The sequence below is a fragment of the Emydura macquarii genome, unplaced genomic scaffold, assembly GCF_026122565.2.
Source record: "Emydura macquarii macquarii isolate MOO-44397 ecotype Brisbane River unplaced genomic scaffold, CSIRO-AGI_Emac_v2 contig_561, whole genome shotgun sequence".
In the NCBI taxonomy this organism is placed as follows: Eukaryota; Metazoa; Chordata; order Testudines; family Chelidae; genus Emydura; species Emydura macquarii.
In genome coordinates this window covers 3,893,423-3,920,112 of record NW_027130698.1, presented here as the reverse complement: position 1 = coordinate 3,920,112, position 26,690 = coordinate 3,893,423, and the positions used below count along the sequence as shown (strand labels likewise).

The 26,690-nt window shown below is 39.8% G+C and overlaps 1 protein-coding gene and 1 long non-coding RNA gene across 5 annotated transcripts in view; one reads left to right on the top strand and one right to left on the bottom strand.

Annotated features, from left to right (window-relative positions):
- CHST8 (carbohydrate sulfotransferase 8) overlaps positions 1–26,690 on the bottom strand; it is a 230,803-nt gene that overhangs the window by 33,381 nt on the left and 170,732 nt on the right. The gene's annotated exons all lie outside the window — the stretch shown is intronic.
- LOC137147729 (uncharacterized) overlaps positions 1–26,690 on the top strand; it is a 213,055-nt gene that overhangs the window by 67,013 nt on the left and 119,352 nt on the right. For 2 of the 4 annotated variants that reach the window (XR_010918314.1, XR_010918313.1), the window contains exons 3-4: positions 4,920–4,997; positions 6,279–6,577. The exons of 1 other annotated variant lie outside the window; for it this stretch is intronic. This is a non-coding gene — a long non-coding RNA (uncharacterized lncRNA). The remainder of the gene's footprint in view (positions 1–4,919; positions 4,998–6,278; positions 6,578–26,690) is intronic. One more of the 4 variants, XR_010918316.1, reaches the window with a different exon arrangement.

The window sequence follows — 26,690 nt, the reverse complement described above, 5'->3', positions numbered from 1 at the left end:
TGCAGAGTGTGTGCATTTGCTTCCAGCATTAAATGTGATGTGTCTCAGAATGTTTTGGAACCTTAAAGCAGTGTGGCAAATGGAAAAGGTATGTAGGTTTTGAGTTGTTTTTATAAGTCAAGCCTCATATCTGCTTCATTTGTAACTTGGGGGTAATGAGTTGCCGTGAAATCCAGGATCCTGAAGAGAAACCAACGCAAATCTTAGAATCAAATCACGATCCATGGTACACACCTAAGCAGGCGGGTATTGATATTGTGGACAACAGAGCAGAGGGACATATGCCTCTAAAGGGCTGCTGTTTTTCATCCCAGGCGTGTAGGCAGGGAGTGGTTTAGCCAGGGTGGGATGTGGGAAGCAACTTGGCTCCAGCCATCCTCATGCTCAACCAATACAGCTGATCTGGTGCTGAGGGAAAATAAATTACACCAGTTAAAGGGCTGACACACGGTGTTGCAAAATCTTGTGATTTCTAGAGTTTTTCTTAAAGCCCCAGTTTCTGAAGTCAGGGGATTACATGAGAATCTTAGTTATCATTTTAAAAAAAGTTAGTTTTTAATCCCTTGTGATTGCAGAGAAAAACCTGAAAAACAGGACTCAAGTGAACCCTAACTGCTCAAAACCCAGAAAGCAAGTAAAAAGAACCCAAGTTTTTTTAACTCTTGATTTTTAAACCAATCTTATGATTTTTGAATGCTCAGAGTTGGTAATAATAATCTGCACCGATTATTTCTCTTTTCTCCTTTTGAGACAGTCTGCTTCATAACTTGGTCTCTGATCTGCTTCTGGGGCAGCACAACCACATGCTAACCTTAACCCAGGGCTTGTGGTAAATCCACAATCTGGCCTTTAGTGAGACTTATAGTAAGTCTTTTGTTGTCTTTTACTTATCTGGCACAGAGAATGGCAAGCTTCCCATATGTTGCAGCCTCCAGTCTAGTTAGCATCCTCTGTTTTCCTCCTCTTTTGTTCCATCCATTTCATGTCTTCCTTCCATTCACAAAAGCATTGTGAATCCATAATAATTTGTGCCTATCCCTGCTAACCGCTGATATTCTCCACAGTAATTTTCATTGACTCCAGTTATTCTTATTGCTGAACTGATCACTTGTATCCTCCCTTGCTGCTGAACTCAGCCTGAAAACTGCCTATGACTGTGCCAGAAGCTGTTCCCTTGCTACTTTAAGCTAATGCTTGACTTATGGAGTAAAGTTTTCTTTCCTCTTTGGGGAAAAAAATTGTAGAATGGGTACAATTAAGAATATCACTAACTAGCAGTGGCAAGATCCTACCTCTAACCTAATGTAATCTAACCTATTTAGGATTTTCTACAGTACAGGTGGTGCCTAAGCATGTCTCAGATAAATGGGATCTGTATATTGAGGTCCTTACTAGATTTCATGGAGCCTTTGTAGATACAACAAATTCATTTTAAAACTTTAATACAGTTTGTGTGGTTCTGTTTGGGCTAGTAAATATAACAATTTTCTCCATAAAGGTGTGAACTGCCTAAGTTTTCAGACTCGATGTTTCACATTTGAAAGGAAAACCACACGTATATTTAATACAGGGGCGACCCTACCGGGGGAATTGTGGGCGCTATAGCCGCCCCAAAATTAGACTTAGCCATCCTGTAGCAACTGCTGCTCTCCAGCCGCCCTGCTCTGAAGACGGAGCGGAGAAAGTGGCGGCTGCTGGCTGAGCACCCAGCTCCAGCAGCAATGGAGAACTGGCCCTGGCCTGTGGCCCCACCCGTCAAGGCGTGCCACCCAGGACAAGTGGAGCTCCCCACCGAAGCCTGGACTGACCTACTCCAGTCTGGGCTCCGGGCCCTGCCCCCTGCGGTTGCTGATTTTTTGAGGGCTCTGCTGGCCTGGGAGCCAGGTACCTGGGCAGCTCTTACAGACAGCGAGCAGTCAGTGCCTCACACTGCCCAGCTCTGGCTTCTTTCCTCTGACCTGGCCAAGGAGGGGGGTGGGGCTTCATGGTAAGGTGGGGGGGCACAGCGCCTCCAATTTTCTGTCTGGCCCAACTCAGCCCCCCCACCGGGAAAAGGCTGGTGCCTCCCGATTTAAGATCAGCAAAGCTGTGATTATGTGGGTATTTGGGATCACCAAACATTAGTCATGTATAATCCTCATAGGCTAGCTCTAAGGAGATATCCAAGCAAACTCATGCCCTGGCCTAGACAATATAGACCTGTTGTGGAGTGGAAAGTGATAGGGTTGCACTGAAAGGACTTGATTGTTTTGCTTTCTTTCTAAGTCTCTGCAGCACTGAATCTTCTAACTTCTTGACTTGCAGTTTGCAGCTGCGTATACTATAATCACAAATATTTTGTGGTATAATTCTGGTCTGTACTAGAAGTGTACTGAAAGGACTGAAAGCCACCATTCTCACATGTACAGATATAGGACCCATTACAGGAAATCACTTAAATGTGCTCTGCTTCAAACTTTAGTGCTGAAGTTAAACATATGCTTAAGGATTTTCCTGAACAAGGATGCTTGCTTGAATCAGGGTCTTGGTGTCTCCTTTGTTTTGCATTAATAACAGTTTTGTTTAATTCTATGACATGTAGAGTAACTCTTCAATTAAAGTAAGTGTGGTACTATGCATTGATTATAAGATGTGACAGCCTTTCTGCGAAGGCTGAGCAATAGCCTTTGTATCTGAATTTTCTTCCTTTGTTATAAGAACAAGACTAGTTGTACTGGGTCAGACCAACCATCCACCTAGCCCAGTATCCTGTCTGACAGTGGCCACTGCCAGATGCTTCTGGCAATTGGAAGTTTGGGGACACCCACAGCATGGGGTTGTGTTCCTGACCATCTTGACTAATAGCCATTGATGGACCTGTCCTCCATGAACTTACCTAGTTCTTCTTTTGAACCCGTTTACACTTTTGGTCTTCACAACACCCATGGGAACAAGTTCCACAGGTTGACTGTGCGTTTTGGGAAGTGCCTTCTTTTGATGATTTAAAATCTGCTGACTATTAATTTCATTGGGTGCGCTCTTATTCCAGTATTATGTGAAGAGATAAATAATACTCCCCTATGCACTTTCTCCAACCCATTCATGATTGTATAGACCTCTGTTATATACCCCTTTAGTCATTTAGTCATTTCAGTCATCAGTAGGCATGGTACAGTTTAAAATACTTTTGGGTATATGCCTTTGAAAAATGCTACTACAGTTAAATTTATTCAATAATTTCACTAACCTTGGCCTATACGTGTGCTAAGAATCTTTTTAATTGGCTAAGCGCAGTACAGATGTGAGATCTATGATTACTGCAGCTCTGCCAATCTACAGGCAATGTGTCATTTTTAATGTGACAGCTGTATTCCAACAATCAAGGGTTACAGCTTCTGGCAGCATGAAATTCTCACTATGCCATTTTTGCTCTGCAATAAAATAATTATTTCAAAGCAAGCTGCTTCCTTCTCATCTCCAAACCCAGTTCAGAAGACTTCCTGTTTGTCGTTCTGTGACTTTTCATCTAATTATCATCTGCTGCAGGTGTGTTCATGATTAAAAAGTTACAGTGTTCTCTTAGGGTGGCCTAAGGTATACTACAGACTAGTTTATTTTAAGCATAGCAATATCACTCCCCAAAGGCATTTCTTCCTGAAGAAAATAAACTGAGAATAGGCTAAAAATGCTTGGAGGTAATTTACACCTGCTTAATTGTGTTATACAAAAATTTCACAAGTCTGTCTGTCTGCTAGTGTGTGTGCTATCAAAATGAGAGCCATCTAAAATGATCTCATCTAGGGAATTTTAAAAGAAAGTAATGAATATATCTGTCTTCAGGAGTAGCCACAGCAGAAAGCAGTCGTCTTGATTCATCTCACTTGGTGTGTTACAAAAAGGGATATTTTAAGTAGAGGCAGGGAGCTTCCCTTGCTTTTTTTCATGGGATACAGTACATTTCCTTTAAAAACCAAAGGGCACATGGACACACAAAGTGAGCTGTTGAGAAATGCTGCATAGAAGCAGAACAAAATATATTCCCAACTGCAAAAGTCAAATTCTTTGGTCAAGCTTTTGAAGTTTTTTTTTATATAGATTCTGAAATTGTTGGAGGCGATTCAAGAGTGTGTGTGTGTGAGGGGGAGAGAAATCCAAGTTTCAGAGAATATGCAGCTTGTTTTTTTTAACCAAAAAAAAGTGTGTGCCCGGAATAGCCTTATTGAAGTACAATTATTGAAGTACAAATGCATGATGACAAAAAGAGAATCAAGTTCTCTGATCTAATGAAAACACTGATTGGTGGTAGCTTGAATGGAAATTAGAGCAGCATCTTGCAGAGAACTACAATTCATCTGTAAATAATTTTAAATAAAGCAGTGTTGAATTTTAATGTTTAATTGTTTCCCTGATGTGCTCACCTCAGGTGTAATTGAGAAATCAATATCTTGGCATTTTCATTGAACTTTTCCCTCCTCTACCTTAAAGGCCATATTTTGATTCAAATAACTGCACATTTTTAACATTTTGCAATAATTTAAGAATTGTATCTGGCCCAGAGAATAATGCGGTAACAGTGCCCTTTGTCAACAAAGTTGCATTACTCCTGGATAGCTGAGCCCATCTTATTAACAGTCTTATTAGTGTGCCACTTATTTGCAGCAAAATTGCAAGTAAACTGTAGCTTTACCCACTGCCAAGCATGCTCCCGATTACTGTTTTCTGTCTATCTTCTGGCAATATGTCATTTCTTTAATGTGACAGAAATGTTCCAACAATCAAGGGTTAGACTCCTAACAGCATGGAGTCCTCATTACATGATTTCTGCACTACTGCAAAATAATTATTGTGAAGCAAGCTGTTCATGTAACACTTACAGCATAACTCATAAGGCTACACATTTACCAGCTTCTGGTTATGGATTCAATTACTTTGTGCTTCAGGTTTGTGGATGTTGGAATCATGTCATGCATCTGTCTTGAAAGGCACCGTAAGAAGCACTCAAAGTGAATAAATTACAGGTGATGGTCCCCAGTAGCACTGTGAAGATTTTGCTTTTTCCCAAGCCACTCAAGGCCCTGTCTTTGGAAAGTTTAATGAAGGTTTCACAAACCGTAAAAAGCCCACCCCCGGATCTCATGACCTTATTTCAATTTCTGATATTGAACAAATCTGTTTTCTGCAATTAACAAGGAGAAGAGTATTGTACCTGAGAGACATCTAAATGCTACTTTTATGCTCCAAATATATATTAAACCAAATGGAAGAAGTAAATAAACAATAAATTATACTGGGGAGAAGAACTCAAAGGGGTACTTTATTTTCCTGATACTAGGCCTGGGCATCAGAGTGCCCATTTTTACACTGCATATTTAAAGAGAGAAACTGATCAAAGAGATGAATTGATAGATATATAATTAGATATAGAAGTTGATTTATGTAAAAGTAGAGTGGTCATGCATAAAAACATCACAATAGATAATTTTGTAGATAATAAGGAAGTGATTATTCCCCTCTATTTGGCATTGGTGAGGCCGCATTTAGAATATTGTGTCCAGTTTTGGGCCCCCCACTACAAAAAGGATGTGGACAACTTAGAGAGAGTGCAGCGGAGGGCAACCAAAATGATTAGGGGGCTGGAGCACAAGACTTATGAGGAGAGGCTGAGGGAACTGGGCTTGTTTAGTCTGCAAAAGAGAAGATTGAGGGGGATTTGATAGCGGCCTTTAACTACCTGAAAGGGGGTCCAGGGAGGATGGGGCTAGGCTGTTCTTGGTGGTGGCAGATGACAGAACAAGGACCAACGGTCTCAAGTTGCAGGGCGGGAGGTCTAGGTTGGACATTAGGAAAAAGTTTTTTACTAGGAGGATGGTGAAGCACTGGAATGGGTTACCTAGGGAGGTGGTGGAATCTCCATCCTTAGAGGTTTTTAAGCTGAGGCTTGACAAAGCCCTGGTTGGGATGATATAGCTGAGGTTAGTCCTGCTTTGAGCAGGGGGTTGGACTAGATGATCTCCTGAGGTCCCTTCCAACTCTAATATTCTATGATTCTATGATTTATAGTATAGGGAATACTGCAAACAATGAGCTATTGTCAATTGCCTTAGATACCAAACAACAAGCTGCCCATTGTATAAACCATATCAGAGTTACAGCTCAATTATTGATCACACTTTTATGATAAATTTAGCATTAGCTGTGCATTGCTGTCTATTGCCCTGGAGAATTAAAAAATATGCCTATTTGAAAATGGAAATAATGACTCCGGTTAGAGACCAATTTTGCCTTGTTCTTTTTTTCAGCAATGCCCCATGGAACTTCACTGCTATCTGGTAAATTTAATCCGTGGCCCGTAAATTCGATGAAAGGATACAAACAAGCTTGAGGGATTCCCTTCATATGTACTCTCAACTAATAGGCACTTTTCGGTTTCAAAGTGCTAATCAATGTGCATGGCACTTCTGCTAGCTGAGTATTATCCTCATTGCAAAGAGGGGAAACTGAGGCAAGAAGATGATTTGCTGAAGACAAGATGCCAAATCAATGATAAAATGAATAGAATCCAGGATCCTTGGCTTCTGAGCTTTGCTCAGACTATTAGGTGTGTAACTTTACAAAGATATCATTGTTATTTTTTTTAAATTATTTTTCTCCCTAAATAGTTTATTTTTTCAGCTTTCCAATTCTCCCTCATTCCTGTTGTTTTGTATGATATCCCTGACTTGTGGCATGAGTCAGAGAGAAAAGGGGGTCTGCTTTCATGTCATTAATTCCTTATAACCTTGGCATTTATACCATACCTTGATTTTACTTCTTCATACATTCAGCTTAGACAAAAGATCAAGGTTCATAAAAACCTAGGGATGCTGTATAAAAATAATTTCATTTCAGAAATTTCACTTATGCATATTTGTGTTCCTCAGATGGCTTGAAGTGATTACTTGAATTTTGTATGCATCTAGCTAAAATCCACATGTCCGCTATATGCATATAAATGATGATCCAATATTAGCTAGGTAAACAGGAATCATGTTATCCCTACTTTTTGGCTATGCTAATATAATTAGTGGAAGGATGTATATGTTTGTGCATAAGGACAACATACCACCTTACCACCCACATGCCTTACCACCCACAAAATCATTATGCTGCATGCATTAAGAGCCTGCCAATTGTCTGTCAAGTATCCGAATCAGTATAATTTATTACACTAAAATAAATAGTAGCTAGTGTAAACTATACCGCATTCAGCAGATATTGCATGTTTCCAAAGGACTGTAATTTATTTGCTAATATGCATAGAAATGCACAGGTCTTGTTCTTTTTAATATGGAAAATCATAAAAACAGCATATGTAAAGTGAAAATAAAGATCAAACTGTACAATAGAGAACATGCATAAAATTGAATTTAGCTACTTTGGATTGATGGAGAACTCATGGAGGATAGATGAGGTTCCTAAGGACTGGAGAAGGGCAAATATGGTACCTATTTTTAAAAAGGGGAATAAAGGGGACCTATGGAATTATAGCCCAATCAGCCTAACTTCAATACCTGGGAAGATACTGGAACAGATTATTAAACAACAATTTGTAAGCACCTAGAGGATAACGGGGTTATAAAGAACAGGCAGCATGAATTTGTCAAGATCAGACTAATTTCTTTATTTGACAGGGATACTGGCCTAGTAGATGAGGGAAAGCATTGGACGTGATATATCTTGATTTTTAGTAAGGCTTTTGACACAGTCCCCATGACATTCTCATAAACAAACTAGGGAAAGGTGGTCTAGATTAAATTAATGTAAGGTGGGTGCACAACTGGTTGAAAGACCATACTCAGAGTAGTTGTCAAACTGGGATGGTATAACTAGTGGGTCCTATAAGAGTCATTTCTGGGTCTAGTACTTTCATTAATGTCAATATTTTCATTAATGACTTGGATAATGGAGTGAAGCATGTGCTTATACAATTTGCAGACAGCAAACTGGGAGGGGTTTTCAGTACTTTAGAAGAAAGGATTAGTATTCAAAATGAATTTTGACATATTAGAGAATTGGTCTGAAATCAACAGGACAAAATTTAATAAATACAAGTGTAAACTACTACGATTAGGAAAGAATAATCAAATGAACAACTACAAAATGGGGAGTAACTGGCTAGGCAGTAGTACTGCTGAAAAGAATCGGGGGGTTATAGTGGATCACAAATTGAATGAGTGAACAATGTGATGTAGTTGTGAAAAAGACTAATGATTTTTGAGTGTATTAACAAAAATGATAAAAGATTTAGAAAAGTTGGCCATGTTTAATCTTGAGAAAAGAAGATTGAAGGGAGAGACCTGATAAGAGTCTTCAAATATGTTAAAGGTTGTTATCAAGAGGATGGGGATCAATTGTTCTCCCTGCCCACTGAGGTAGGACAAGAAGTAATGGGCTTAATCTGCAACAAGGGAGCTTTAGGTTAGATATTAGAAAAAACTTTCTAACCGTAAGTGTAGTTAAACTCTGGAATAGATTTCCAAGGGAGGTTGTGAAATCCCCATCATTGGATTAAGGTTGTTTTTAAGAACAGGTTGGACAGCCATCTGTCAGGGATGGTTTTAGGTGTACTTGGTCCTGCCTCAGCCCAGGGGGTTGGATTTGATAACTTTTCAGGGTCCCTTGCAGCTCTATATTTCTTTGATTCTATGCCAGTTTGGGGCTAGAAAGACTTTAAGAAAAGCCCTATATAAATTTAATGGGGAATATCCCACACAATTAATAGAAAATATGAGGGGCTTGGGCAGGGTAGGGAAAGGTTAGAATGGGGCTCTCAGGTCCGTGTTGAGCACCGAGCATCCTTCTCTTCCCCCTCATACAGCCTCTGCATGTTCCATGATTATATGTGGATGTGAGAGGGTGAGGAGAATGGATGAGGCCAAGTGTGCTGCTTCCCCCCACCCCCGCTTCCCAAACTTTGATTAGCTTTTTTTGTGGAGGGTATAGAGTTCTTAATGGATCACCTTACTCCTTGCAGTTACTTAAGTCTCATCCTGGGCATGGATGTTGAGTGCAGCGTGGGGCTAGAAGTAATAGTTCCATGAGGTAGAATTGGCATAGAGTTCTTGCTTTCCTCTCAGTGCCCAGCAGCTGTGTCCTGGGGAGGCAGGGTGGTAATCTATTGCAATTTTTAGCAGTGTAGTTCAGTGCAGATTGCAGGTTAGCAAGGGGCAGTTTAGGGGCCCTTTAATTCAGAGAGAAGGCAAGACTGGTTGGGCCTCTATTTTAGGACAGGGATGTAGACTTCAGTGTCTTGCACAAGTTAAGACACTTCTCATGGTCCCTTAGGTCTCCCATGAGGTATGGGTGTCAGGATGACGGGGGTGTGGGTTGGCAGAAGTGATTAAATTCCTTTAGTTCTTGAGGGACTTCTAAAAATACTACTACCCCCTTTCTCTGTGGGCCACTTGGAAAAGCCACAGTGGAACAGGATCTGCTGAGTAGATGTGTGGATGCTGTTTATTTAGTTAAGCTGTTTATTTAAATTAATAAAGAAGTAGCTTCTATTTAGTCATATTTTTGTGCCTGTGCTTCCTTCTGCTGCATCCAAGTCAATAGCCTTCAAATGGTTTTTAGAACCATCCTATAGATTTCAATATAGAATCAATATTTTTGCTATAGAAACTTATAGGGTGGGTCAATAAAGGAAATCTTTACTTTTTAAATGCTAAAGTTTTCTATGGTAATTTCTATTAAATTGCTGTAGAACTTTATTGGTTTCCTGATTATTACATTCTATAGGACTCCAACACTAAGAGTATAGTTGTATGGAGGGGTGAAATCATGTCTCTTTTAAAGTCAATGCAAATCTTGTCATTGAGTGGAGTGGGGTCTAGATGTTTTAAACTGGCTTCTCAGTCAGGTGAACTGCAAGTGTATCTGCACATGAAGAGTGCTGATTATATGAAAGACTCTCTGCTACTGAGCCAAGTGCTGTAGGTTAAACTACTTTCTGCACCTGGCTAATGTCAAAAAGAAACAAAAACATTGAAATAAATTGGCCATTTATTGTAATGGGGTCAAAAGACAGAACAGTGAAACTTCCTAACCTGTAAAAATGTCCCAATCTATTATAATCTAATCTCTCTCCTATCTCCTAGAAAATTCAGCACTTTCCCTTGTACCACTTCCTACCATCTCCTTAGCTTTTTCTGATTCCTATCCTTTAACTGGAAAAAAGATTTACTTGCTTGGATGCACACGTGGATACATCCTGGAGCATGTGTCATGAATTCAGATATGTTATCGCACCAGTAGAGCACATTCTCACTGTCTCTACAAGTTATATACTTGCAGCTAGTTGGCACTTCATTGTAATGTGAAAAATGCCAAGGTTCAAAATTAGTCTTGCATCTTTGTTGTCACAGACATTACTTTCCTTCTAGATGTTTTTTAAACAAGCTCTCTGCAATCTTGTAATTATTAGTAGCAGTCTTAATAACTCAAACACCAAAGTGATTTTTATCATAATACTGTAAATATGTACAGTGCTTCCACACAAGGATTTCAAAGTGCTTCACAGAAGTGTTTAATGGAAGTGTAAAAACAAGTACACATTACTAGGCAAACAAAAGCTAGTGTGTCTTCCAGGATGTGTGTGTGTGTTGTCTGTCTTCCCGTCCCTTCCCCCTACCCCCCCAACACAAATAAACTATACATATCTAATGCAAAAAGCCTATTCAAAGTCATGAACCATTCCCCTTGCATGCTTTATTCGATAACTGAGCTTGCTAACTGTTAAGCCACGCTAGATATGGAAGGAAATGAGAGATGCTGAGAGCTATTGAACACAGAATTTTCACAGTGGATCAGTATACATTTACTTAGCAGAGGTGTCTCTGTAACTGATGCACTGTGAATTGTTCCATGGCACTCAGTGTGACACTTCCACCTATGTGGTGTAAAATGGTAAAAGCAGGAACACTAAACTGGAACACAAAATGTAACAATATTGCCCCCATCTGAACTCACTGGTGGCTTTTGCATTCCAGGCTACTTTGCTTAGTGCTAGTTGCTTCTCTTGACAATAAAAGCATTCATTTTTTTAAAATGTCAAAATAGATTTTGCAAGACTAGATTTGAGTAGGGAACTGCCAGTACTGCCACCAGTTTTCTGGAATGGGGCTGTGATGTGGTACATGAACCACTATGTAAAACCATACATTAGTCATTTTCCATGCCTTAGTATTAGCCCTAAAAAGTAGCACATTTCAAATAGAAATATTGTGCTAAATTTTCATAAAATTAGGTGCACATGGGTGCTCCTAACTGCTTGCACTGTGACAGTGATTGTCTGGACTACTGCGGCAATAATAAACTGTTGTAGGGTAAAGTTATTCCTAACTTCATACACATCGCTGTTTAATTTACTAATACACTGTATTACTAGTGTAACCCTTCTGCCAGACAGAGTCGGCAGCAGCAAGGGCCGGGTTCTATGTCTAGGGGTCCCTCTCAATGATACAACACCAAACTGGCTCGAGCCCCCACCCGGTCACCTGGGAAATCACACACTATTCCCTGGATGCCCCAAAGGGCAATACTTCCCCTCTCGCAAGCACAGAGTCTGAGTGTAGAAAGAAACCTTTTAATAGCAAAAGAGAGGTAACACAGCACTGGTTTGGGAAACAGTGCAAACAGAGTTCATGAACTCAATGAGCCAAACCCCTCCCAGAGTACAGGGTGTGTCCTTCGCTTCTCCCTTCCTTCTTTCCCCTGTACTGACCGTCGTAGTTGCAATGTCCACCTTTTGGGTGTGGCTCCACCCCCTATGCCGCTCCTGTCCGACACAGACTTGACCAGGCCCCCTCTGCTGCTGTCTCCTACCACCTTTGGGCCTCGCTGAATTCCTGACCGCTGGCAGCAACCATGCCTGGCTCCCACTGACCATTGGCACCGACTGCCTGGCGCCCGCTGACTGCACCAGGCTGGCACCAACTGTGCCAGCCCCTCTGCCAACCGCTGACCGCACCAGTACCGACTGTGCCAGCCTCTTTGCCAACTGCTGACTGGGCTGGCACCAACTGCGCCACCCTCTCTGCCGACCAGTCTCCCACCAGAATTGCCTGTTGCTCACTCAGCTCTGTTCATTGTCAGGCAAGGTTTCCCAGATCCTCTACTGATTTCAGCTCTTAGTGATTTCAGTTCACGGGTAAACCTTCTGCTGACACACAGACAATGTCCCTGCTTCCAAGAAACAAAAGACTCCAAGAGGAGTCATTAATTCTACCTTTTAACAGTGGGAGAAGAGAGTCACTCCAGGGGCGGCAGTCCTTTGCCAGTGCCAATGCAATCCCAATAGGAGACTGCTCTACCTCCCTCTTTTCCAGGCTGAAACATCTGTCTGCCACCCTTGTGGAGCTGTTTAGTTTAGGGTGCAGATTTTATCCTAACAGACTAAGCACAGTTTTGCTGACATCTGTTTATACAATTGAAGGACAACATTTCATTACCCCAGCAGTTAACACAAAAGTGGTTTGTAGCCCACTAACCATTTCCCATTATGCCCAGCACCTAGGTAAGTTATGCTAAATACTTAATTGTACTCATGCAGATACAACGCCCATGCAAATAAGTGCCCCCCTTTCAGCTGCTGAGCGGGGAGAGTGCCACTGAGGCACTCAGACCTGGCTTACACTAGTAAAAAAACAACAACCCCAAAACAACAAAACCTCCAAGGTTTGCAGAAGGCACCAGGGAGATGATATCTTATATACCAGTGAAGAGGCATCAGGTCGTTACAGCCCCCTGCTACCTATCTAGGGCAAGCACATGCCTGCAGGCTGCTGTTGCCATAATTCTCTAGATATATTTTCAGAGAAGATCTAAAACTGACCACTTGTGTTCATTAAGGGACCAATTTTCACTGCTGCTGCATATTAGGGTTGGCTGAAATTTTCTCTCCCAAGTGTTTTTGAGAAGACAATTTTTCATAAAAAGTTTGATTCCCTTGGAAAATGTTGACTTCTTGTCACAAACTTGAATGGCTCAAACCCAAACATTTTTATTTGAAATGCTGCTTTCTCATGGGAGCTGTAGTTCATATGCTTTATGCTCCCAACCTTCTCTGAGCTGGGTTCCCCAGCTGGACTAAATCGCTCATGATTCATTTTGGTTAGGCAATCCTATGATGCACCACAGTGGCTTAACAAGAGGAGAGAGACTGACCCATAGAGCCTGGCCCATAGAGACACGATGTGCCTGATCTACAACTCCAGTGAGGCAGTATGGCAACATTTCCAAATAAATTTGACTTTTCAGTTGAAAGTTTTTAACTATAAATGTTGGGTTTTGATTTTTGTGCCAAAAAGTTGAAACTTTCCATGACTCCCCCAGCCCCAATTTTCTGACCCACTGTACTGAACACCCCCAGCTATCACTAACTCTAAATGGAGTTGTGGGTACTCAGAACTTCTGAAAATCAGATTTCCTGTAGTTGTTTTCTGAAGAGATAGGAATGATAGCAGTGGGGTCCGGCTCAATGGGCTAGCCTTTCAAATCTGGAGGGCCAGGTCATAGTCTCTTGTCTCAGGATAGAACAGAGAAGGGCTGTCTCTCTCCTTTCCCAGTATATTATAAAGCACCAAACATTAACAAGTTCTAACCTTTGCTTCAGTCTATCCAATATTTATGGGGTCTCACTGCCTGCCTCACCTGGCTGTTTTAAAATACCCTAGTTTATCTGGGATACCAGGAACCCTTTGCCTGAGGCCCAGAGTATTTGGATACTCTAAAAATGTCATCAAATATTTGTGTGGGTTTTAAAAACCGTTTCTTTTCTATGTAAGTCTCTGTCTACAACACAGTGAAGGAAAAAAGGGCAAGGCAAGGCAATGCAAAAACAAAATACAAGGTGACTGTAAATAATTGCAACCAGAATGATGCTCAGAACTGAGACGAAGTATCCAGGGTTGTGATAAAAGTTCTTAGTCAAATGAAAGTTACTTAGCATCACAAGCCATCTAGTACCAACATTCTCTTTGTGGGCATTCAAAGGAATAGAGAGGGGCTTTTATCACCTGATGGCTGACTACTCAATATGCACTAATTCCCCTGGGGGTTTTTGTATTGCAGACATCTGCACTAGGAACTAGAATGAAACAACTCACATAATTGCACAGAGACCACTGAACCTTTAGCTGATGGTAATGACTTTTGGTTACTACAGACCTGTGCTGGATTCAAACCAGCGACCTATAGATGAAAGGCTCCATATTCTATTACCGGTCCCTTGAGTTAGCCAGTCTTGGCCTGTTTTTATACCCCTCTGCAAGCAGAGGAATAAGGGAATCCTATTGCCTCTGGAATTACTGGCTGAAACGAGCAGTAAAGAAATAATTCTGTTGCTCATATTTCCACTTGGGTTCAGTGACCAGGATGACAGTGGAAAGAAATGTGCTGAGCTGAAAGGCCCTTTCTGCTTTTCTTAAATGTTTGCCATGATGTAAATGTTACAAAAGTGCTGTGTATTCCAATTAAACTTGGACAAGCAGAGAGGGAGTGCTGTGTGAGTACAGGATAGGTGAGCATTGCTACTGAGGTCCATATTGTATTTAAAAAGGAAAAAAAAAATCTATTTCCGCATTGTCCATAACAAAGCACAGGATATTTTCTCCTTCCTTCACCCATCTAGTTTTCTCTTCCTCATGTAATTCTAATTCCCATGCCTCAGACACTGAATCTGAATTGCTGCATGGGTGTAGTCAGTGGGTACATACCACTTTTAATTTCACTGGGCTGACAACTTGTTCTTCATCAGGCTTTTTATTACTCTACTCTGTCCATGGCTAATGACACCTGCAATGTGAATGATCCTGTTATGACCTGATTCTGACCATCTTAAACAAATGGCTCCATTAAAGTCATAAGTTTTTACCTGTGTTATTTTGAGACCTAACACACTGGAATGGGACTCGGGAGATCTGAATTAAATTCTTAGTTCTGCTGCAGACCTACTGACCTCAGATAAACGATTCCTATTTTATAAGTGGAGAACTGAGGCCTTTTAATTTTTCTGTATCCTATCTCTAAAATGGGAATAATAATACTTCCTTTCTCCCACCTTCTGTTTTAGCTATATCAATTATAATCTTTTTGGAGCAGGCTTTTCCTCTTACTATATGTCTGTATAGTGCCTAGGACAGTGGGCCCTGATCTCAGTTGGGGCTTTAGATGCTACTGTAATACATGTAAACAATAATAATGTCACACACCTGGGACTTGGCTCATTGTGTGTAAAGGTATGTCTATTTTGGGAGACTGGGTACATATACATATCTCTGGGGATAAACCTCGCGTTGTAGAATGCACTGTGTACAAATTTTTGGTTTCTGGTAGTTCCATTGAGCAGCAGTTTGAGGTAAAACATTTCTCACACTTAGTCCTTCCAATGCTACCAGCTCTCAGGTGATGCACTAGTAAGAAGTAGTTTTCCCTTGGATATAACTTGGTTGGCTAAGCACATTAGCCTTCCCCTTGGATAAGTTTGCTTGGCCTCTTAATTTTGTGCGACAGATGGAAATGACCTCCAGCAGGCACAATCAAACCCTGAGACTTCTTTATACAATTCCTTTGACCATAGAGAGCTGACCTAGCCACAGACTCCATCCATATACTCTGGCCTTCTGTCATGCATGTGCAAATTGACCAAAAGAAAGCAGGTTTAATTAAGGCTGTTATAAAAGTAAATGGTTTGCTATGCAAGTGCTGCTTGAGTCATTGGTAGAGATTAATATGACTTCCTGTGTTTGAAAGGCTATAGCTCACTATGTTGAATTTAATAACTGAAATTTTATATTTGGAAGAAGGCTTGTTCCAGGGATAAAATGAAAAACAACTTCTGTATTTACTCAGGCTCTTTTTGTTGTCTGAGTCCCTTTATGGGTACATGAGAGAGAGTCTGATGAAATGAATTATAGATATAAAGAACAGCAAGAGTAACATGCATTTCAGATATCTTTTATTGGGTAAAGGGAGTCTGGGGAGTTTAGCTTGACAAAAATTCAGTTTTTTGTTGTTGCCTGCCTTTGTGTGAAATTGAGATGAGAACAAAGAATGCTATTAAAAACTAATTTTCCCAACTCAGAATGGGAAAGATTGTGAGGTAGCAGAGCACCCTGTGCGCTGCAAAAATTGTGAAGCAATCAATAATAATGAAATTTTAAACTGTAAATCATATTACAAGCTGTACATCAGCAGGATAATAATCTGGAGAATGCTTATGCACCTTTCAAACAGCCGGTAATGTTCAGAAGTCTCCATTAACTAATTCTTAACAAGTACTAATTGCCAGGGTATTCCTACTGAAGTACATGCATACCACCAACATTCAGAGGTTGCAATGCATTCAGAGCTGTAGCTCTTAAAGTGCTATTGAGTAATACAGGGAAAACAGTAAACAAATACTGAAAACAGAAGCCTTTTGGTTTATATTTATTGCATATACTTCATTTAATAGCTTTACAGGTACTCATAATGGCTGAATCTACAGTGGTAATGACTCAGAAAAAAATGTATGATATGCAGACATAACCTAAAAGTGGAATTCTCCTCTAGTAGCAAAGAAAAATAAATGGGCATAAAAGCTTTTAAAAGTCCATTTAGAGAGAGAGCGAGTCACTATTACATGATTAAAACATTTCCATTTGCTACAATATATGATTAGGTAAGAAGTAATATTATCTTTGCATTGTTGACTGAGCAGGTATTTTGTACATCTTAATAGGACAATTTCTGCTTAACTATATTTTTCTTTAAAGTTCAAATTCTTTATAAAATGGGGACTGGCAGGAACCAAGTATGATTGTTTCAAACGGGGTGTCTGCAGGTTTTCTGGGAATGTAACTATTGAGTTACACATCATACAGAGTTAACGTTCATTTATATGTTGCTAAGAAAAATGCAATACTCATACACAAAGCAAAAGGAAAAAAAGAACCAAACCAACATGAAACAAAAAGCTTGAAACAAACAAGTGGTGTGGTTTGATTAATGTTTGAAAGAACTGTTGGATAATGGCGCTCAGCTGATTGTAAGCATCTCTAAAGAAGTCATTTTTCTCTGTAAAGTATGCATCTCCTTGGATTTGCAGTACGATTTGTTTTATTTTTCACTGACATCTTGCTTATTATACAGAGGGCTCTTCTGAAGGAAAGAAATGCTTGGAAAAATTCTTAATGTATTGGTTTGGTGCAGTTCATTTAAATATGTTTCCAAGGTTTTTATTAAGCTGTGTGAATGTTTGGTGCCAAAATTTCCAGAGTTTCAGATTTCATTCCCAAAATTAAACTCTTCCAGGTTTACATGAGCAGAACCCAGTTTTCCTGCTGGCTCTATTCTTCACACATTCTAATTTTAATCCTGCACCAGACACACACATTAGTTTTTGCACTCTTCTGGGGCCTGATCTAATAGGGTCTACTATCTTATTCTCAAAGTTTTTGGTGGTGATTATCTGGCCCACTATTAGGAGCTTTGGGGTTGGCAGCCCATCCCATTCACTATCTTTGGGTGGGCTGACGGGAAATTCTGTTACTCTACAATTTATAGACAGGGTATTCAAAGGAGTAGACTTCCCCCTTATCTGCTCAGCTGAAGTGGAACCAGGAAATACTCGTCCTCTGGCTACTTCTGTCAATAGCCCTTACTTCAGTATGAAGCCCAAGAAACCCCAGATTACAATGCAATAACGAAAATACCCACCAGTTACTGAAGTGCAATTTGAGGTAAAGGATGTTAGGAGGCTGGAGTAATACCAGATGAGAATTTCCTAGTCTAGTCAACGCATAATGTCCTGCAGATCCTTCCTGTGGACTGTGAGCAGCAGCAGGCCCATTTGCTTGCCTGCCCTAGATGCCAAATTGAAGAGCAAGTCAACTGGCTGCCCATCAAAACATAAGGGGAGGAGGGGAGATAAAGAGCACCTCAATATCACAAAAGTGAATTGTGTGTGTGTGTGGGCGGGGAAGGGGGGTGTGGAATAGGGAAAGGCTCTCTAGCATAACAAAGGGGTCCTGACAAGCTGTCAACTTTGGCAATGTTTGCTGCAATGCTCCATGATTTTGTCCAGTTTTGCTTGAAGGTTTTTAGGTTTGTGTGAACCCCAAACTTGGATAACTGGCTGAGAATTCACTACAGTGGATTTCCCAGAGCCTTGTTTGTTTACGCACTAAAGAGTTTGAAATGTATATATATTTAGGTTAGTCTAGAAGATGGCAGTACGGGTTACTACAAGATTACCATTTCATAAGACATCCAGTGGCTAATAATATATTTGAACCTGTCCTACCAGCTTTCTTTACATCTTCCTGTCTTGCGGCTCTTTTCTGTGTCTCCCCTTTTCCTTTAATTTCTCTCTATGTTAAGCTTCTCCCACATCCATGCAGATGGAGTAGGGAGTTGGCCAGAACTGCAGCCATGTACCGTTGATGCAACTGCAGTAATTGTGTGTTTATTCTGGCATAATAACCAAAATGAAAGTATTATGGCAAAAGATTGCAATCAAGACTGATTTCCTTTCACAGCTTTTCACCTAGGGAGAAAGCACTGTATGGGAAAGTTCAACTGCATTAGTTCCCACCCTTCAGTCTGCAATATCTGCTAAGAAGGTAGACTAATGGCGATAACTTCAGCAAGCACTGTTGCAGCGTGCAGGCTAGCAGCATATGGGCTCAGGTACCTTTGTTAATCTTGGGAGTGGGATATCATCTAACATCACCACTGCCTGTGAAAAATGGTGTCAGTTTTCAGTGCCATTGTCCTATACTCAGCTTCATGTAACCAAGCAATTCCCTTGTCATTTCCTATGTGGGTCTGTGGAATTTTCAAAATAGGTGTGAAATCTATAGGATAGAGATGACATTATGGGGTGGAGAAAGTTGCATGATGAGAAGTTGATCCCTTGCTCCCAATCACCCTGGCGCAACTCATTTCTGCTCTGCCGTGTATTGCCAATATTTCCCAAAAGACAGCGTGCTGGCTAGTGGCGGGATGCACACTGAGAGACCTCCCACGGCGCACTGCGTTGTGCATCGACACAAGCACTCCTAGTGAGTACGCACAGCACCTATGTAAGGGATCAAGCGTGCTTGCACACAAGCGATATACTAGCTGTGGTGGCTTTATGCCAAGATAACTTGCATCAGCAAATGCTTGTAGTGTAGACATGCTCTAGACTGAAGTGGTGAGGGATGAGGGTGGGTGACTAGGATGAGAGTGAGAAGGGAGAGCGAGGAGTCTCAGTTCAGGGAAACTGCACCTGTATTCCTCCTCTGTGTTCCCTTGAAGGCATCCACTGTAGGCTCTCAGCTCCTCAATGGTTACCTCTTGGGCAGAGAGACCTGTTTGTCTCTCCCTCCTCACTGGGTTTTTTCCAGTCTGCACAGTTCTCTGTCTAAATTGTAATATTCTCAGCAAGCCAAACTGCTTAAACAGGCCAGTATTTGCACTTTGCTTCCTCGCCAGAGGCTATAACAAGCAGCATAATTGCCCACAGTTGTAAGTTTACCACACAGCTCTTTCTAAGCACATTTATTTTTAAGGTGAAAGCATTCTGGAGAGAACATATTAAAACAATAAAAGAACCTACATGCATGCTAATAAGCTTCCCAGAAATCACCCTCCTCCTGCAGTAACTCCAGGCAGGAGTAACTTTGGTAGGAGTTAGTCCTTCAAACCCCACAAAGAGCTTTTTCTGTGCTTACAAGTTCATAAGAACTTTATCACAGAACATGGACACCCATACATAGTTCATCTTTCCTTTATACAACTTGGGCCTTTAATCTTCAGAGTCTGGGAACAGATAATCCATTACAGAATGGTACCCTTCTTAGGGCCTAATTCCAAAAGGCTGACTTTTGCATAACTGGAGGTGGGAATTTGCATCCATCTTCCCCTTGAGATCCTCTAGGCAAACTGCTTGACACTATCCAAAAGTCCATTTTTGTCTGGCCCATTCTTCAATATGGTCCTTTGAGGTTCATAACAAACTTTCCAGGGCTCACAATAATACCTAACCTTTGAATTTAATACAATGGATTTCAAAAATACTTGAAAAATTTAACTCAATTATGTTTAAGGATAATGCAGGAAATTGCCATATCAGTCATACAAGGCATCTAAACTGGGAAAAAAGAAAAGCCAGGAGGGCAACAGATGATAAATGCACTTAAGATGAGGTGGAATGAAAGAGGTGGGGTGGGAAGAATTAGAATTAGCAGAGCAGGAGTAAGCCTAGCTAGATGTCAATCCCAGGGCTGTATGAATAAGTAAATATTTGGTTTGGATGTAGGTCTGGGAAAAATATATTTTGGTTGAACCCAAAACACAAATATTTCAGATAATTTGGTGAAGCAACAAAGTTTTTTGTGTGAATCAAAATGTTTTGATTGACAACCAAAGCATTTTGTTATGATTTAAAAAAAAAACATTTTAATTTTTTTTTTTAAATTAAAAAAAAAAAGAAAAAGTTGAATGAAATTCTGAAATGAAACTTTCTTAAACATAACACTGAAGCATTGTGTTTTGGAAATGCCAATATTAACTCTTTTGACATTTCAGAAATTTATTTTTCCAACCAAAACAATTAGCTGAAATGGACATGAATTCATGAATTGTTTCGGTTGACCCCAATCTGCATTTTTCTATTGAAAAATGTTGTATGTAAAGATTTGCCCAGCTCTATTCATTTCAGTGAAGGTGCAGATTACTACAGAGGAAAATAGGAGGCCTGTGCTGCCCCATGTCAAACTAGGCAGGGACAGCGAACGAAGGAAACCCTACCATAACTGTGAGTCAACAGAACTCAAATAACCTTTTCCCAATAGAATGAACATGGTGGGGTGGTTCAGACATACACTGGTAGCCTGTTACAGTGCGCTTTCGTTGTCTGCTATGCATAGCTACTGGTAATTTAAAATGCTGGAACTAGAAGGTCCCAAAACACTGAGTGCATTGCCTCCAAATATCATTACAGACCATTTAGTCGTCGTCACTGCATAACAATATACTTATTAACTAGAAGCAGGGGATTACTAAGTAGATTTAAGAACTGTAAAATATGATTTTGCAATTTTTTTCAAATATCAGGTATTTAAAATAGTCCATTGTATTCCAGTGCAATCTGTTAAAGTTATTGTGTAAAATAACCAACATTAAAAGTATTCTCTCTACTTTTCTGGAGGTTCACAATATTTGTGGTTCCTGATTTTCTATGGAGAACTTTGTTATATTCATTATATAGTAAGCAACTCCATTTAAACCCTAGATATTACCACTATTTGTGGAGTACCAAAAGTGTGTGAGGCTCTTTAGACATATGTAAAAGATGGGATCTTACTTTAAAGTGTTTACAATCTGAGACATCATAGAGACAATAGAATAGGTGAGAGGCTACAACACTTCATTTTTGTATACAAAACCAACATAGAAGTTGACTTATGATAAAGAATTGCCAGTAGTTTTTAAAGCTCTAGCTATTCCTTTATTTTTCTTTACCCTCTACCATAAAATCTCCAGCAAAATCCTGAAAATTGGAATCAGTCTGCTTTGCAAATACGTCAGTCCAGTTTCATGGCTACCTATCAATACAGCAGGGGGTCATAATAGAGTGGAATAAAAAAAAGAACCAACGCTGTTATCCTGTTTCCTTTGAAGTATAAAACACACTGCAGCTGTCAAAATTATACAATACGATCTCAAAAACTGAGCAGAGAAAGCTAAGGAAGTTTTCTGTTTTTGAGAATTAAGATACCATTACTTACTGTAGATGTCTGATTATAGCATGCATGCTACCAATATTTTCATTGGATCTGTTAACAAACAGGTAAAAAGTAAAATAACACTTTTAAGGTCTAGTTAACAAATGTTTTTCATTGATGCATTCACTGTAGCTGGTTTCAATTATGAATTAAAAATATGATGAGAAGAAAAATGCGGTATGTTGTCTTCTCTCAGTAATGATTCTCCAGTTAAATGTAAACCATTCAACCTAATGAAACATTCTCCCTGGGATTAAATGTCATTGCTTCTAATGACTTGATTTATATCCATTGGCTTTACAGTACTAAACAAAATGTTTTGATGACTATTATAAATGATTGTGGGGATATTTACAACAGAGATTAACGTATTTTCTGTTTCAGAGACAATTACAGAACGGGGGTTCCTAAATCATAAAATTCAAGGGTCCAATCTTGCAAACTCTTATTTGCATGACTAGTATAGCAGGGTGGAGAATGGAAATTCCATTTTGTGGAGGCTTTCAAAGTTTGTTTTCATTCCAATTTGCAACAAAGTCTGACAATTTTGAAGTTCTTCGGAAAAGAAAATATTGGGAAAAACATTTCAGCTTGATCAAAACTTGTCGACTTCAGCTTTCAAAAAATGTTGTATTGTGCATTATAATATAAAAGCTTTTAAAATTTCAAAGTCCTTTTTGAAATAAATTAAAACATTTTGTTCTGAAAATGCTGGAGTAGGACATTTGACAAAATGTGAACAGAATAGACATGAGTTGACAAAGTATTTCAATTCTGAGGGAACTGCTTTTCCCAACAGAAAACCATTCTGTCAGTTTTTCTGAGCAGCTCTAGTGAGTAGTTCTACTGAATTCAGTTGGAGAACCTTGTTTTGAAAAGGGTTTCAAGAACTAGGCCCCATCTCTCTGATGATGGCAGCAATGGGAGTCTTGAGACACATCCTTCAAGCGCCCATGCTCTGTTTGTTGCAAATGGATTGTGCTGTACGGTGCCATGTTTACACCTAATTACATCAGTGTGGACCAAAGTACTTTAATATTTTAAATTAGAATTAAAATACAACATGTCTCACTGTCTAAAACTGTGATAAATTAAAACATGTCGGCATTAACTGTGAAATTAGATTACACAGTTTTCTAATTTTGGCTTTTATAGGTCTTACAAGCTAAAATCATCAGTATTTAAAAATTCATTACTGACTTTCAGTGTTCTATTCTTCTGCTTTTGAATGACTCAAGTTGTGCTAGTATTTGTGATTATTAAATACTAAAGTGAGAATTACATTTCATAGCTAAAAATACTATAATTTTTATCATAAATTTGGAACCTGCTCCAGAAGTATCAGAAAAGAAAGATCTCCTCTCAACACTGCTGCAGATGATGTGTGTTCATTTGCCTCTAATTACCATTCACAGCGCTAAGCCACTGCGTATAAAATTTATCAGTTAGTACATTTTCCCCCTCAAACCTTTAGCCAGCACAGATAACTACGCTGGATCATGTTTATGGGTTGGCTGCTGACTGCCTGATTTTATTTTTGTCAACCAGTTAAGCGAAGCAACTTTGATGTAAATGTTACACACATTGGGTGCTCCCATTGAAATCAATGGGAGTTTTGTCATTGACTTCAATGGAGTCAGAGTTCCAACCACTGTTGGATAAGGGCTCAGTGATATTTTTAAAATATTAAAATAAAATGCACCATAAAACCAATGATATACCTGTCATACATCAATGATATTTTCTTTCTCTGGACAGATGACTTAAACTCCCTCATAGATTTCCACCACAACTTAAACAACTAGCACCTGTCCATTAAACTCTCTGGAACATTCTCACACTAGCATCAACTTCCTGGACATCACTATCAGCTTCAACAATGGAACCCTATAGACCACTGTATAGAAAAAACCCATGCATCACCACACTTACCTTCATAGATCCAGTCATCACCCACAAACAGACCAAGACATCTGTTATGTACAGGCTGGCACTGAAATATCACAGAATATGCTCAGAGGAGAAAGTCCAGGATATACACCTTAACACACTCAAAACACACAAAAAACCTCAAAATACACCAAACAAGGACACTCCACTGGAGAAGTAGATTGCATCTTGGAATGGGCCACCCAAATTTCCTGTGAGTACCTGCTTCAAATACAGAAATAAAATTCCCTCTGACTGCACAACCCACACCCCCTGGAACTCTGAGGGGGTATCATCAAACAACTATAACCCATAGTTGATGGGGACCCCATCCTGAAAGAAATTTTCCTGAACCCCCTCTTCTGGCCTTCAAACAACCCTCCAAGCTTATCAGAAGCAAGCTCCCCACAGACCACGACACACCAACTCAGTGGCACCAGACCCTGCCAGAACAACAGATGCAAAACATGCAGACATATCGCCACTGCTATAATGATAAACACCCCCCACAACATACCTCTCAAGATCCATGGGTCCTACACGTGCCTATCACAACATGTGGTAAACCTGATCCAGTGCACTAAATGCCCCAATTGCAAATATCGTGAAATCAGACCATCATTAAGCACTTGAATGAACTCTCACAGGAAAATAAGACAAAAACACCATATCACTTGTGGGTGAACACTTTTCACAAAGTGATCACTCTATATCTGACCTGTCAGTCCTCATCCTCAAAGGAAGCCTGCACAAAACTTTCAAAGATGAACCTGGGATCTTAAATTCATAACTTTGCTAGACACTAAAAATCATGGACTGAATAGGGACACTGGCTTTATGGCTTATATTGCAACAACCCACTATCAATCCCCCACAGCTGCCTTTCTCCTTCCCTTCCCTCCTTTCTGCCATGACTGGAGGAGTGATAATGGGCTACTTCACTTTGAATGGTCCCTTGAAAAATGTGTTAACTACTTATGCTAAACAATCTGTTTCACTGTGTATTTAGCTGTGGGACAGTGAGGCATGGCCTACACTACCAACTTACATTGATATAACTATGATGCTCAGGGGTGTGGAAAATCTACACCCCTGAGTGACATTGTTATACTGACCTAATGCCCCCGGTGAAAACTGTTATGTTGATGGATGGGCTTCTCCCGTCAACAGAGCTACAGCCTCTTGGGGAAGTGGAGTACCTATGCCAACATGAGAAGCTCTCCTGTTGGTGTAGGAGCCTCTCCCCTAAGCACTACAGTGGTGCAGCTGTAGAAGAGCTCTATGTAAGCTCAAAAGCTTATTTCTCTCACCAACAGAAATTGGTCCAATAAAAGATATTACTTCACCCACCTTGTCTCTCTAAGGGCTTGTCTACACTGCAGGCTCCGTGGTGATCTATGTAATGGGATCAATTAATCAATGGGAGATGGGTTCTCTGGTCAATGCCATTAGTCCACTTTCCCAAAAGGAGTAAGGAAACACCTCCCCCACCCCAAGTCGATGCAGTGCCATGAAGATGCTGCAGTATGTCAATGTAAGAACGTTGACAGGAGATACATAAGCTATGTTACATAGTTTGCGTATCTCCCGTCAACTGCCGCCGCTAGTGTAGACCAGCCCTAAGGTTCAGGGAAGCAGAAATAAAATGCACCTAGCGGACTAAGCAAACCTACTTGCATAGATACTTAATTTTCTACTGTGATTTCTTGCATCTTTTGAGAAGGACAGTAGTTATCTAGGACCGTACAATCAATACCGGTTATATACAATACTTTTTTGGCTTCATAAAAATTAGACTATCTTTGCATGTTAATGAATAATACTTTTTTAGGGATCAACCCTGCAAATATATCACCTGGCATAGTGCTTACTGTTATGAGTGTTCTGATTAACATTACTCTTTGTAACATCTATTTGGATGGTAAGATCTTCCAGGCAGGGACTTTCTCTTGTAATGTGTTTGATAGAGCCTGCTGCAGGGGGGTCCCTGAACTCAAGTGTGGCCTTTACCATAATAATGAGATGTATATCCTATGAGGGCATTGCATTCGGCAAGTTTCATCAAATTAGTAAAAGTCAGAAATTTTTATATTTTGTTGATTGATATATCTTCTTACAGAATGAAGATTTCTGACAGCAAAATATAAATGAACATCATTATCCTTATGTATAGAGGTGCAGTATTAATACCCTCCATTGTCCAGATGGGACAACAGGAACAGAAGTAAATTGCTTAAGGCCACACTGGCTGCTTCAGAACTGAGAGGTTATCCCTACACTTGGAAATTTCCAATTCCATAACTCTCCTATTAGTCAATGTAGGGGAAAAGTGTGGCTATTTGTGTATTAACTAGGGATGTAATAAAACAGTATCTTAAATATACTACAATACATGCAGTGACCCCATTAATAAGTCAACAATTATCAATGGTTACCATACATTAGTGTGTCTGGGAGAGGGTAGCATTTCTCTATGCTTAGAAATGGAAACTGGCATCTCAGATAATTTGATTTTGTTATTGGTTGCATGTGTTGATTCTCTATGGTGATCCCTATATAATAAATTACAATATATTGTATTGTGTGTGTGTATATATTATATTAATATATTGTTTCTTCCTAAAGGATCTATAAGAATTCACTCTCTGTATGTTGTTTTATACTGCATTCATCAGCATGTTCTTTAATAACCATGCATAGCAGACAAACTTTTTTTTAAGGTTTCCTCTAAAATTACTTGCTTGCTATTGAATAACTAATAGGAGACTATGCAAGCTAGATGCCAGTCAATTAAAGCACAGAAAAGAATAGCTTTTTGGCATTTAAAAATATGGATAACAAATTACACACAGTTGTTTCAGTAACAACACAAATGGAAGGAATCATTAAGCTGTAGGTCACAGAACACAGACTATTAAAGCTGATTTTCCTGTTTGATGTGCAGTGCCATACACTTTAAGCCTTTCAAATGTGTTAGCTCTGAAGGTGAAA